At 40.1% G+C, this 12,662-nt stretch overlaps 1 protein-coding gene across 2 annotated transcripts in view; it reads right to left on the bottom strand.

The window, feature by feature from the left end:
• The window catches only part of LOC105224044 (frizzled), a 204,220-nt gene that overhangs the window by 165,841 nt on the left and 25,717 nt on the right, over positions 1–12,662 (bottom strand). The window lies entirely within an intron of this gene.

The raw sequence follows: 12,662 nt of genomic DNA, 5'->3' as shown, positions 1-12,662 counted from the left end.
GGCAATACATAAAAATGGGTAGAGTGGCAGAATTTCAGTCGCAAAAAATGGAGACCAAGAAATTGTAGTCAAATTATATGGTGGCCGCTAGTGACTGCTGTTGTTGTTGCCTGCCAACATGTCCGCTTGTCCTACCAGCAGAGGCAGCAAACTGTCCGCCTATCTGCCTGCCGCCTGTCCGTTCGTTTCGGCTAGTAGCGAAAAAGGAGACAACAAAAATTGTTAAAATTGTACGTTTCAGTTATTTTTCGGTGTATTTCCTACTCTCTTTTAACGGCTGTACTGTCACTGGCAGTCTTTTTCTTTTCATTACTTTTATGCTACTTTTTTTAAGAGCTGTTGCATGTTGCACGGTCGTGGAGGAGGTGTCGTAGCAAGCGGATGTGCCTGCGCGCAATGGCTTTAGGCATATTGTGGCAGTTCGAAAATACGGATTAACAAAAATAAAAAGAACAAATGAAAATTACCCGCTGCCACTACTCAACGATGCGAACGTTTCAGTGGCAACCGGCAAGCGACATGTAATTCGGTGCTGCCAGGCGAAATAATTTGCAATGTGCGAAAGCGTGATTGACAGGCGCAGTTAAACGTTTTGAGTAGTAAAACGTATTTAGACGCGCCTCGAAAGACAAAAGTACAAAAATACAAACAAACAAAACGAAAAATTGCTAAAAATAAGTTTCTACAATAAAAAATCACAACCCGCGCGTAAACTTGGCAACAGCGCATGCATTTGCCGCCATGTTGCAACACTGCTATTGAGTGCGTTACACACGCAGTGCGCCACCAATATTTGCATAAGTCAAGCGCCTTCCGTTCGTCGCTTGTTTTGGCCGCATCGTATTACGAAAAATGATAAACATCTCGGCAAGCTGCAACAAATTGGCAGCAAACAACTTCTTGCTAGCTGCCCCCGTCCGTATCTTTGGAGGTTTCCTGTTTTTGTTTGCATTTAAATTTATTTTTTCTTGCGCAAAAACTTCAGCGTCGTGTTGATGTTGAACCCTCCGGTTGCGCTGTCCATACTTAATGAATCTGATATACCTCATTGTATTAATGGCAGCTTTTTCAACAATTTATGTGGAGCAGTTGGTCAGCTGCACAAGCTATTTGGCGTCACTTGCGGTAATACTAGACATGGCACTATTAAAAACAAATCGTAAAAAACGATTAAAGGTACGTAAATAGCTTTTCAATGAAGTATATAAAAAGATTTTGAAAGAGTTATCAAATAAATATGTTACTACAGAGCTTGAACTCTCAGAGTCGGAGTATTTTCATCCATTCGGACGATATGACCTAGCCTGCCTCTTAATTCGCCGAACTATGTCAATGTCGTCGTATAGTATAGCTCGTACAGATCATCGTTCTATCGACTGCTGTATTCGCCGTTTCCAGTGCGCAAAGGACCATACATCTTCCGCAGAACCTTTCTCTCGAAAACTCATCATCATCGTCTAGCAGGACGGGGATGATAAGTGACTTGTAGAGTTTGGTCTTTGTTTGTTGAGAGAGGGCTTTACTTCTCAATTGCCTATTCAGTCCGATGTAGCATTTTTTGGCACCTTTAAAAGCTTGTCGGACGCTACTGTCAAAGTTGTATGGAGGAAGGGGGTGTAAACATCCAGGCACCTTCTCTGCTCAATCTCTCTGTGGTCAGGTGAAAAGTTAAAGAAAGTAAAAAGAACTGTAAATCGAGCAATTGTGTATAACACAAGCTAATGCGAAAATCTTGACCCAAAATTCCTTACAAAGTGCCAGAAAAAAGCGGTTAATGAGACCTGTAAATTCACGGATTTTATTGTGGCACTAACGATACTTGCAACACATAATCAAAAACTGTCATTGCGAGGCACATACAACGGCATAAAAACAAAAATGTGTAATGACTGTATGTCGGCGCTGAGGTATGAAAGGCAACACGAAGCATAATGACACTTAAGCTGCCGCCAATACGTATATGTAGGCCATAAAAGCCATGCTACAGCAGCGGCTTCAGACTATGCGCATTCAAAGCACACCGAGTGGCAACATAAGGTTAAGCGAAAAGAAAACGAAAACAAAAAGCGAGTATTGTGCGATGTGGCATTGTGCAAATTGGAATGGCAATTGAGCAGATGATGCACGACACACATACAAATACACATACACACACACAAGTGGCTAAGTAGCAGGTATGTTGCCTACTTTTAGTTGTCGGGAAGACCCGCAGATGTGCGAAAACGATTTTCATGTAAATTGACACATTTTACTCTGATTAAATGGCGCGCGTAAGTAAAATGAAATACAACAACAAGAAGAAAAAACGTTAACTTCGCTTGCAGCAAAGCTAGAATACCCTCACATATATACAAGTTTTTTATACAAGAACTTGATTTTGATAGCTCAGTTTGTATGGCAGCTATATGCTATAGTTGTCCGATCTGCAAAATTTCTTCAGATGTTACAGTGTTGCTTCAAAAAATAATCTGTGCCAAATTTTGGGAAGACAGCTCGGTAAATGAAAGAGTTCTTCATACAAGGACTTGATTTTGACCGTTCAGTTTGTATGGCAGCTATAACATATAGTGGTTCGATCTGAATAATATTTTTAGGGATTGAAGCGATGTCTTCAACAATAATCTATCTAAAATTTCCTGAAGATACCTTATCAAAAAAAAAAGTTTTTCATATAAAGACTTGAGTTCGATCGTTCAATTTGTATGGCAGCTATATGCTATAGTGGTCCGATTTGAAAAATTTTTTCGGAGATTACTTTATTAACTTAGACAATAATCTAAGTCAAATTTCGTAAAGATATCTCGTCAAATCTCGTCGTTTTTCATATAAGGACTTGAGTCCGATCAGTCAATTTGTACGGCAGCTATATGCTATAGTTGTCCGATTTCGAAAATTTCATCGGAGATTGTGGTGTTGGCTGGGAAATTGACCCATGTCAAATTTCGTAAAGATATCTCGACAATTAAAAAAGTTTTCATACCAGAACTTGTTTTCGATCGTTGAGTTTATATGGCAGCTATATGCTATAGTCATCCGATATTGGCGGCTCCAACAATTAAACAGCTTATTGGAGAGAAAAACGCGTGTGCAAAATTTCAGCACGATATCTCATAAATTAAGGGCATAGTTCGCACATATATAGGCAGATGGAATTGGCTAAATCGACTCGGCTCGTCAAGCTCATCATTTATATAAGCTTGCACTGTTCATGGTATCAAAAAGCTGCGCTCAACTTTTAGTGGCAAGCAAATATAATAGTATTGTGTTCTTACAGGAATACATTGCGTCTTTACAGAAAGTAAAAACGTTTCAGAAAGGCGCGGCAACATTTTGTGGCACGCAGCACTCCGCGTGTTTATACGGAAAGAAGCGGCAAAAGGCAGAATGCCTCATGCATAAATTAATGAGAAAATAAGCAGACTAATATAATTTTTATGTGTATGTGTATGTGTGTATGTACACAAGTATATATGGTGTCACCATAGTTGGCAACGCGCTTAAAAGGCTCACGAATGAATATTTAAATATCCACTTAATGACGTTGCATGACAGGGCAATTAAAACAGATTTTATGATAAGCCAATGAAAGCGCGCATAAAGCAACGAAATGCGCGATATATAACATTCGTGAAGCTGCCACTCACGCTGCTGCCGAGTGGCTTCTGCACCAACTACGCGGCAGCTGACGGACGGACAGCTTTGTACGACCTATCATGCGTCGAAAGCTCAGTTACATTATTAATAATTTTTCATTTTTTCTTTTTCATCACTTTCTTTGTATCGTCTATTGTTACATTTTATAGCTCTGCCACACTATGAGCCTCTAATTCCCGCTACTGTAGCTATCAGTTTTCATATTTCTAAACCGACACAACCGCTTTGTTTGTTTATTAACGCTATTATTTGTGTGTCGCTTTCGTTTGTTATTGATTGTCTTCGTTTATCTTTATTTCAATTTAAGCTCTTTGTTTTCGTTTTTAACTTTTCCCGGCCTCAATCGGTGACACTGTCGTCTTAATGACCTCCGATTGATGTCTACTTCGGCCTTTTCTCTGTGCTTTCGCACTTTTCAGTCATCTTCGGTTTTTTTTAATTACGATGATTGACTTTTTATGTGTCACAGCACATACTTGACGAAGTAAGTGACGGCCGGGTGGATGAGTGGCCGCATGATATTCACTTTAGCACAATGCATTTTAAGTCTGTTGATGCGTAATGCTCGTAAATAAGTAGTGACACAAAGAAGGTAAATGAAAATTGAGGAAATTTTAATTAAGAAATTTTAAGAGCTAATGAGTCTCGTAATTAAAGCGAAATTAGACAACATTTTGTGTCGTCTAATTTAAACTTTCTCAATTTTAAAGCAATTTAAGCGAGAATACATAGGAATAGGCGAGAATATACGGTGACAATACCAGTTAAGCGGGTTAAAACCTTTTGATCGCCTGGATGCAGTGAAACACAGACAAGGAAGCTTCCGACATGTCAGAACACTGCACTCCGGACTATTAAGGGATGCCTCTTTACATCTGCCATCGACCGTCTGCAAAGTGAGGTCCACATGCTTCCAGTTAAAGAGCATAATGAACTCCTCTCTAGCAGTTTCTGCTGGCGTGTTTTCGAAGAAACCACCCTTCCAGTCATCTACATGAAGCGGAACCGCCTGCTAGGAGCATCCAGAGCTCCTTCTTCAACTACGTCGATGCATAAGACAATATACCGACCAGACTTCGGACGCAACTAACTTAAGACATGCAACTTAAGACTTGAGCAACTTCGTTCTAGACACATTTGCAGGTAAAGTTTCTACTTATCCAGAATCGACCCCGACATATTAGTCATATGTCCACCATGCAACGAGTTCCCGCATGGCCATAACCGCCTCTTGCTGGTTATTCAGCTGGGTATTCAGCTAATCCGTTTCATCTGGCACCCCTCTGTCTATGGTCTGACCCCCTCGAAACAGCACGTTTCCTGGACCTACCACCCTAACGTGGTCTAGATAACCGTTACTACGGCGATAACGACAAGATTTTGGACAGCTGTGAGCACTGTAGGGATCCATCCGATTTTTTCATAATAATACGGAAAACTCTTCTCAGCTGGAAGCGTATACCATTAATCAATGGAGCGAGCCAAAGACACTGGGAAGTCTGACCAAACCTTCGGCATTCAAATAACGAAATAATAGTTGACTGATGAAACGGTTGTTAAATCTCAGACCAGCTCAGAAGAGTATCAAGTTGGCTTATTTGAACGCTTTCCCAAACGATTATGTCACGACCAATGAACACCGGAACGGAACCTTTTCTGCAAATGTGACTGTGATACATTGTCCGGCAATTTAAGCTTCGTCTACCGGAGAGAACTTTACAAGAACCAGTTTGCCTATTTAATCATAGTTCTACAGTACTGACAGAACTTGTTCATCTATGGACTGATTCTTGTAGTTTGTAGGGAAATAAGTTTGAAAAACAGAAGGATTTTTTAGGTATCTCCACAAATATTACTTCTAATCGCTGTATGTCATATAAATTATAGCCAATTGGCTCTTTGGGAATCGAGCCTCAGGATTTTCGCAGACATTATATTTCGTCTATGACGTTCGGGAGATCTTTCGAGCTAGTCATGTTTCATTTTCATAATAATTGCACTGACACTTGTATAACCTTTACTGTGGGATTTCTAATTTCATCTACAGTTTCCCGAGTATTGACAACATCACAAGAGGATCCGTATAAGTCATGCAAAGTACTTCGGATCTAAATAACACCAAATTTTATCTAAAGCAGTTATATCCTTCTAATTGAAACGAACCGAAAGCATACCTTATTTAGAGGTTCCAAAGCCTCAATAAAAAAAGGTTTTCTAAAAGTAAGCATTCATTGTCAACCAATATTTCGTGCAAGTGATCGCTGTGGCTGTGTTGAAAAAATTCCAATTAAGGGTCCCTCCGTCCACAAAACACATAAAACCAAGGCTTTTTGAGGAAGTAATCGTCTCAACAATGGATAAAACCATAGGGTTTATGAAAGTCGTAAGACACAGTAGAGTTTTGAGTACGTTCTACCGGAGATCATTTAAACTGAGTTACCAAGAATCAAAGTTCATACATTCTAAACTAATTTTAGATATACTTCAAAGAAAACGTTTAGCACAAAGCTCCGACTGATATTAAATAACCATAAAAATAACCACTCTTTAACGTATGCTACCAAATAAGTGCCCTTTCAATAGCAATCATTTCATTTTCCACTTATTAATTTCCAAATGCCGTGCTCTGTATGGTGTTAAATTGTTGTCTTTATCGCTGTCAACGACCGTGCAACATGCCAGCAGACAGAACCGCATGCTTGCAACATGATAACACATCAATGTATAGATAGATATCTATGAAGTCTGGCAACAACACTTACAAATGCGATATTAATTTTTAATTTAATTAAAATTTCTGCAGCATTCAACCGCAAAACGGAGCGGTGGAGCCAAACGAAGGCAGGGCAGTTAAGAACGATGGCACAGCGACGAGTTAAAGGATGATAATAATCCACAGCGCACGCAGGAAGGAAGCTACTACTGCGATATGTACATGCCACAACTGCTGGAAGGCAATGTGGCAAGTGTAGCGCAGCAATATGTGGCAGACAAGAGCGCGTCTGCTGCCACACACGCGTGTAGTTGCATGTGTTGCACGAGCATATGCATTTTTTTACGCGCTGGCAATATTTCTCTGTTGCCATTTTTTTATTTTTGCGCTGTTGCACGCAGGTGAGACTCGAAACTGTGGCTGAGTATGTGAAGAAAATGTTTTGATTGCACAGTTCGCACGTTCAATCATTCAAACAACCGACCAAACAACCAGCCAACGAGGCATGCAGCAACAAAACGAACGATGCGCGCAACAGCGCTACAGGTTGCGCGTCAGCAAACATACATACATATATGAATGTATATATGTATGTATGTAACAGGAATCATCATCATCAGTAGCAGCAGAAGCAGCAGCAACAATTGCAGCGCCCTTTTAAATCAACAAGCATCATCTCAGTGGCGTGTTGTGCGCGTTGCATGTGTGCATTTTGTGGTCAACTTGCCACCGTCCATTTGCTTGTTGTCACACCACAAGTAGCTTGGCAAACGTGCAGCTGCATTACAACGAAATTGTTTTAAGGGCTTGAGGTTGCTTTGCTTGTGGCTGCTGTGGTTGCAACAAAATGTTGCACTGTACCTGTTGTTTATTGTCTGCTTGTTGTTACAATAATAACTACAATATCGCCTGCTGTGCGACCACCATTGCGACAAAATGTAATCAGTGTAGCTGTAGGGCTTTGGCAACAACGGTAATATAGTGTTGCTTGCACAAATATGTAAAATTATATCACAAAGGGAGACGTGGAGAGAATATTGGGTTTCAATAAATCCATAGTATTTCATTTTATATTCATTTATATCATGTCTGAAAGACATCAACAGGTTCTCTAAGTCTGTATCTATATATTTTGGTTACCAACTGATGATAAATATTGATCACTGACCGACAGTGACTAAGTTTCGTAAATCTCATACCTTCTTGGCATTAGAAGTTTTATAAAAACGGGTTCATAAAACGTCTGAGAATTACAGCTCTATCGATTAAATGAACGAAAAAATTGTTTGAGGAGCATTCGTTGCCGTAAAATCGAATGTATGCGAGCTTTTGGCATTCCTCGGGCAATAATATTAGTAGTTTGCTTATTTATAAAACGTTTGAGAATTACAGACGCAAAGTAATGAAATGAAATAATTAACAGCAAGAAGAGAAATTGAATTTAATAGTATTGCACTCGGGTACCAACAAACTAACGATTTCTTTAAACAAGAGCGAGGGTAGTAATAATAATGATTGGAGTAAACTTCAAGTACAACTTCAGAGCATTTTTTCTTCGAAAAGTGGGCAACTTTGGGTTCCTACAGTTTCACTTTCTACTTTTTATTTGCATGTCTATAGAACTACTTAGAGAGTTATTTGTTTAACCACTAGGTCAATACGTCTACTTAAAGAATTATGCGTTACCTGCTCGTAGAAATACGCTCTAAAACTAGTATATTCTTTGACTCACTTATTAAAGAATGAGTTTTTTACATACCTGTAATAAAGAAGAGAAAAAAAGTAGAATTAGTATAAATAGTTAGGTAAAATTGCTAGAATATACAGTATAAATAAATACAAACGCAAAGGTAACTTCAGGCAGACCAAAATTATTGACAAAAGAGATGTAGCAAAGTGGGCTTCTGTCCCAGCTAGCAAGTCCATAAAACTTCTGCAGGACAGCCGCTTCTCACTGAGTTAGGTTATGCAAGCAGACAATAACTAGACTCTCAGCAAGTAGCTTAGTTAATATCATATGAGTAGCCGGTTATATATTTAGGATTAGTAGGAAATAAAAGGCAGATGAGCTGGCCCGCTCGGAGCCAGTTGAAAACACAATTCACCTGAGCGGTCCCAGACCATGTAATTCCTTTAAGCAATGTTTGAAACAATGGACCCTCTAGCAACGCAAAGTATACCATAAAGTTGCTTCAGGTTAATGTGGATGGTGGACAGACCAAAAAGCTTACATTTCTAGGAATAAGGGGAACGTATTAATATTGAGGGGATCATCACAAGGCACCAATTTTAAGATTCCACCTTTCAAAGATGCTACTCCAATGCGACGAAATGCAGTACATGCGCAGAGGATGATGAGACGCTGGTACATTATCTTTGCGAGTGCTCAGCCTTCAGCCGACTGAGACGGAATATCTTCCACGGCTCTCAATGCAGGCCAGAAGAAACATTGGGCAGCTTTGGTGGAAAAAACCGGGTTTTGACCAAATCACTGAGCTGCTGGATAAGGCTTAAATTGGTTATCATTCCGTAGCACTTGGCCTATATACGGCGGTCTGGTACCGGTTCGATCTGATGACCTTGCGCCTCTCTTTTCATTGAACCAACCCACCATATATATACATATATGCAGAAAAAATAATTTGTATGTGGTTGGGAATTGAATGAGAAGCTGAGGAAGGAAAAAGAATTGCTGAGACAAATGTTGGCAGCTTTGGAACGTCTTGAATTCCGTCCGAACACAAACACCACACTTTTGTCTTAAGAGGTCCAGGAAACATAATTCGTATGTGGTTGGAAATTGAATGGTAAGCTAAGAAAGAAAAAAAGGTAATTACAGAGAAGCAGTTGAAGCAGATAAAAACTATGTATGATCATTGCGACTGAAGAACTGGAAGCTTTAGAGAGCCTAGAGTTTTGTCCAACACAAATACCACTATAGGAAAGCATTCCTAGTTTTTGTATTAAGAGATTTCAGAAAGAACAGGTGAACTTCGACCAAACACAGGCGCCACTGAAAGATTGCTTTACTCGCTTTTAAGTTAAGAGATCTCTGAGAGAGCAGTTTGCTATAAATTTCGAGAAGTAAGAACAAAAAAGTTGCAGGATGATATCAGAGAGATCAAGAGAGTAGACTTGGAGGAGTTTTAGTAAGATTTTCTAAAGAAGTTTTTGAGGATGCTTGTTATAAAATAATTTTCCGAAGAATTTGATGACTTGGGGCAACCTTAATAACTCCATCATCATAACAGAATATAGTCATAAATAAGACGAGATGGAGTTCGAAACAAATTTTCGACAGGATTTTCAACCTTGCAGCATGAACTTCGATACGGCTTTAATGATAACTTCGTGATCAGAACAGAATATGGCCACAAGGCGAGTTGGAATTGTAGACAAGATTTTCGCAAGGATCAATTTACAGCAGGAACTTCGAAAGCTAAGACCTGTTAAAACCCTCACTACTGAGTGGAGTATCTACTTACTGAAATAAATAATGATTACGATCAATCTCGGACCAAAAGGAGTTTGGGACAACACATCAACCAATGGTGGCACAGCGCTGGCCAAATTCTCGCGAAACACAACTATCCAGTACTGAAACCATAGACAAACCCTTGATAAATCGTGTTACTTTATCTCAACAATCGAAGCTAATGTATAGGTTATAAATATTCCGTCAACAAAGTAACGGTTGATGACAAGGTCATAAGCTAAGCTTGAGAACTATAAAATGTAATATGATTCCTAGTTGGACTTCCATGGAGCCAACACTAAAGTAAATGCACTAAATATTCACCGGAAAGCACGCATAATAATCAATTAAATTCCACGCTCCACACCCCTGTCACAGCAAGCAAAATGAACTGCAAATGAATAGCAAAAATCTGCAGTTGGCAATAAGCATGCAACATGGATGTGGTATCGCAACGAATCGACGGACTCGAAGCCACAGTTCGCTTAAACGCCGCGCCAAGTAAATAAAAGTCACCGATATTAAGAAAAATATGTGCAACGAAGAGGCGACACTGAAAACGGCAACGACGCGGCTTAGAAAGCATTACAATTTATTAACTAAATGCAGGCGCGTATTAATAACAAAACGAGAGCGCATTCATTAGCGGTCGGCTGGGGCGCGGGCCACATGCGGACAGCAGGGCGTAGCATGCAACAAAAGTTGCAGATTACCAAAGCAGGTGCTTGCAAGTGGCGAGAAGCTGCGCTGAAACTTGAGCTGTGCGCCACAACTTCAAAGTGTAGACGAAATATGCGTGTTGCACGTTTTGAATATTTCATGAATGCGCCAAAAAGCCGGGCAACGGTACACATACATACATACATGTATGTATGTATGGGCATGCAACAAGCAAGGAGGCCTACACAAATCATACATATGCATGTGACGTGCCCCACCGATTTAGGCATCAGTTATTCGATTAGTGATTTTAATGAGTGAAAAAATGCCTGCCACATTGCATGCCACAAGCCGATAGATATATAGATACACACATTTTTCATATTTTTTGTGGCGAAGAATGCGCTTGGAAAGCGTTTTTCATTGGAAATTTTTAATGCCACAAAATGTGGCAAGTGCATATCAATTGAATTTTGTTGTTTGCGCTTTGAAAGGCATTTGAGAATACATATATGTTTTCATTAGTGGCTCATCGTAACGTTTGGTGGCAACGCTGCAATACAGCTATGTGGCTGTGTGGCAATGTGGCAATATGTAGATGCGCACAAAACGATTTTTTAGTTCCCATTTAGTCCAGTTATTAATGTATGCAATAGTTTACACAGGCAAGCTGCACAACTACGACGCAGTTTGCTTGTGGCAAGTAAATCGGCCACCTGCTGGCGTGCTTGCGCAAATTGCTTCATTTAAATCTAGTTATGCTAGTTCCTCTTAATACAACATGCAGCAATACAATTTACAAGCGCCATAAAATTGTGCATTTTATTGCCCAGCGTCTTACTTTAATAGCAACAGGCATAAGGGCCTATGTTGCAAGTAAGTATGCGGCTTAAATATACAGCATGCAATACGGAGTTGGAGTGTATAACAGCGCAGTTTTAAAGTTGCAAGTTTGTGACAGTAATAAATATGTTTTGAAAGCAATTTGCATAACACACGTGTACATGCCACAAATCCGACTAGCTCATTAATGCTGCATGCCATTTGTGTAAGGATTTTTTCTATAACGAAGCACTATTGTCAGCTTCGCGCGCTCAAAAAATGATTTATTTTGTGTGTAGGGTGTCGCATAACTGCGCTTGTTGCATGCCACATGCATACATTTATATAGATATGTGCACTTGTCATTTTGCGTGCGCATATGTCACAAACACTAAATCACGTTATCGCGTGATTTGTCACTTCAGACGCTCGCCATTTGCCACTCTGCTGCCGCAGCGCGTTGCAATGTGGCAAGGCCAGGCGCATGCATGTTAGGCCACTAGTACGCGTTCTTCCTATTCATGTGTCGGATGAACAGCTAGGCGCGAAAATAACGCACCGACGGACACAAGTGTCAAACATGCAACCACGCGGACACACACACGCAGCACTCCACAACACTCGGCACGCATCGTTGCAAACAACCGCATTTTGACGCTGATGATCTATGGCATGCGAATGGCTACCTTTCCCACTCGCTGTGCTCGCATCCTTCAAACGCTTTCGCACTGATGATGTTTGTGCCTTTACAAGTGCCACAAATATAATTAACTGTTAATTCAATTAGAATTGCATACCTGCCACACTAATTGTCTCATACGCGTGCTCGCTCATATTTATCTTCATCATTTTACCTTTTTTATATTAATTTTTGTTTTTGTAACACTCCTATCTTTCACCAAGTCTTTGCCTTCCGCTCCATTTCGTTCCACATATTTGCCGTGCCACAAAATCAAAAATCAAGTTTTATGAAAAGTTGCTGAATTGTTGTTAGAAAGTGTGTTGGCCGCTAAAGAACAGCGTACAACCTGCTTGACTGCTATTCTTGCTCAAATTATGCTTTTATGACGCTGTCATCTTCTCTGCGCATCAGCGAAAGCCTTGCCGATTCATAAAGATCAGTAGTTACACAAATATGGAATAAAACGGGTGAACCAAGTAGAGGTATTTTTTCCTCTTTTTGTTAGATCAGGAGTGATTCGTGACAAGCTATTATGTTATTTTTGTTCAGAATTTGTTTCGCCGCAACTGAGATTGTACACGAAGGCCGTGCAAAGATGATTCGGCGCCGTTCGCAGCAACACGGACTGACCGACTTGGCGCATTTTACGTCGAGAT

The sequence above is a fragment of the Bactrocera dorsalis genome, chromosome 5, assembly GCF_023373825.1.
Source record: "Bactrocera dorsalis isolate Fly_Bdor chromosome 5, ASM2337382v1, whole genome shotgun sequence".
Lineage (NCBI taxonomy): Eukaryota > Metazoa > Arthropoda > Insecta > Diptera > Tephritidae > Bactrocera > Bactrocera dorsalis.
This window is presented reverse-complemented; position numbering and strand designations above follow the sequence as displayed.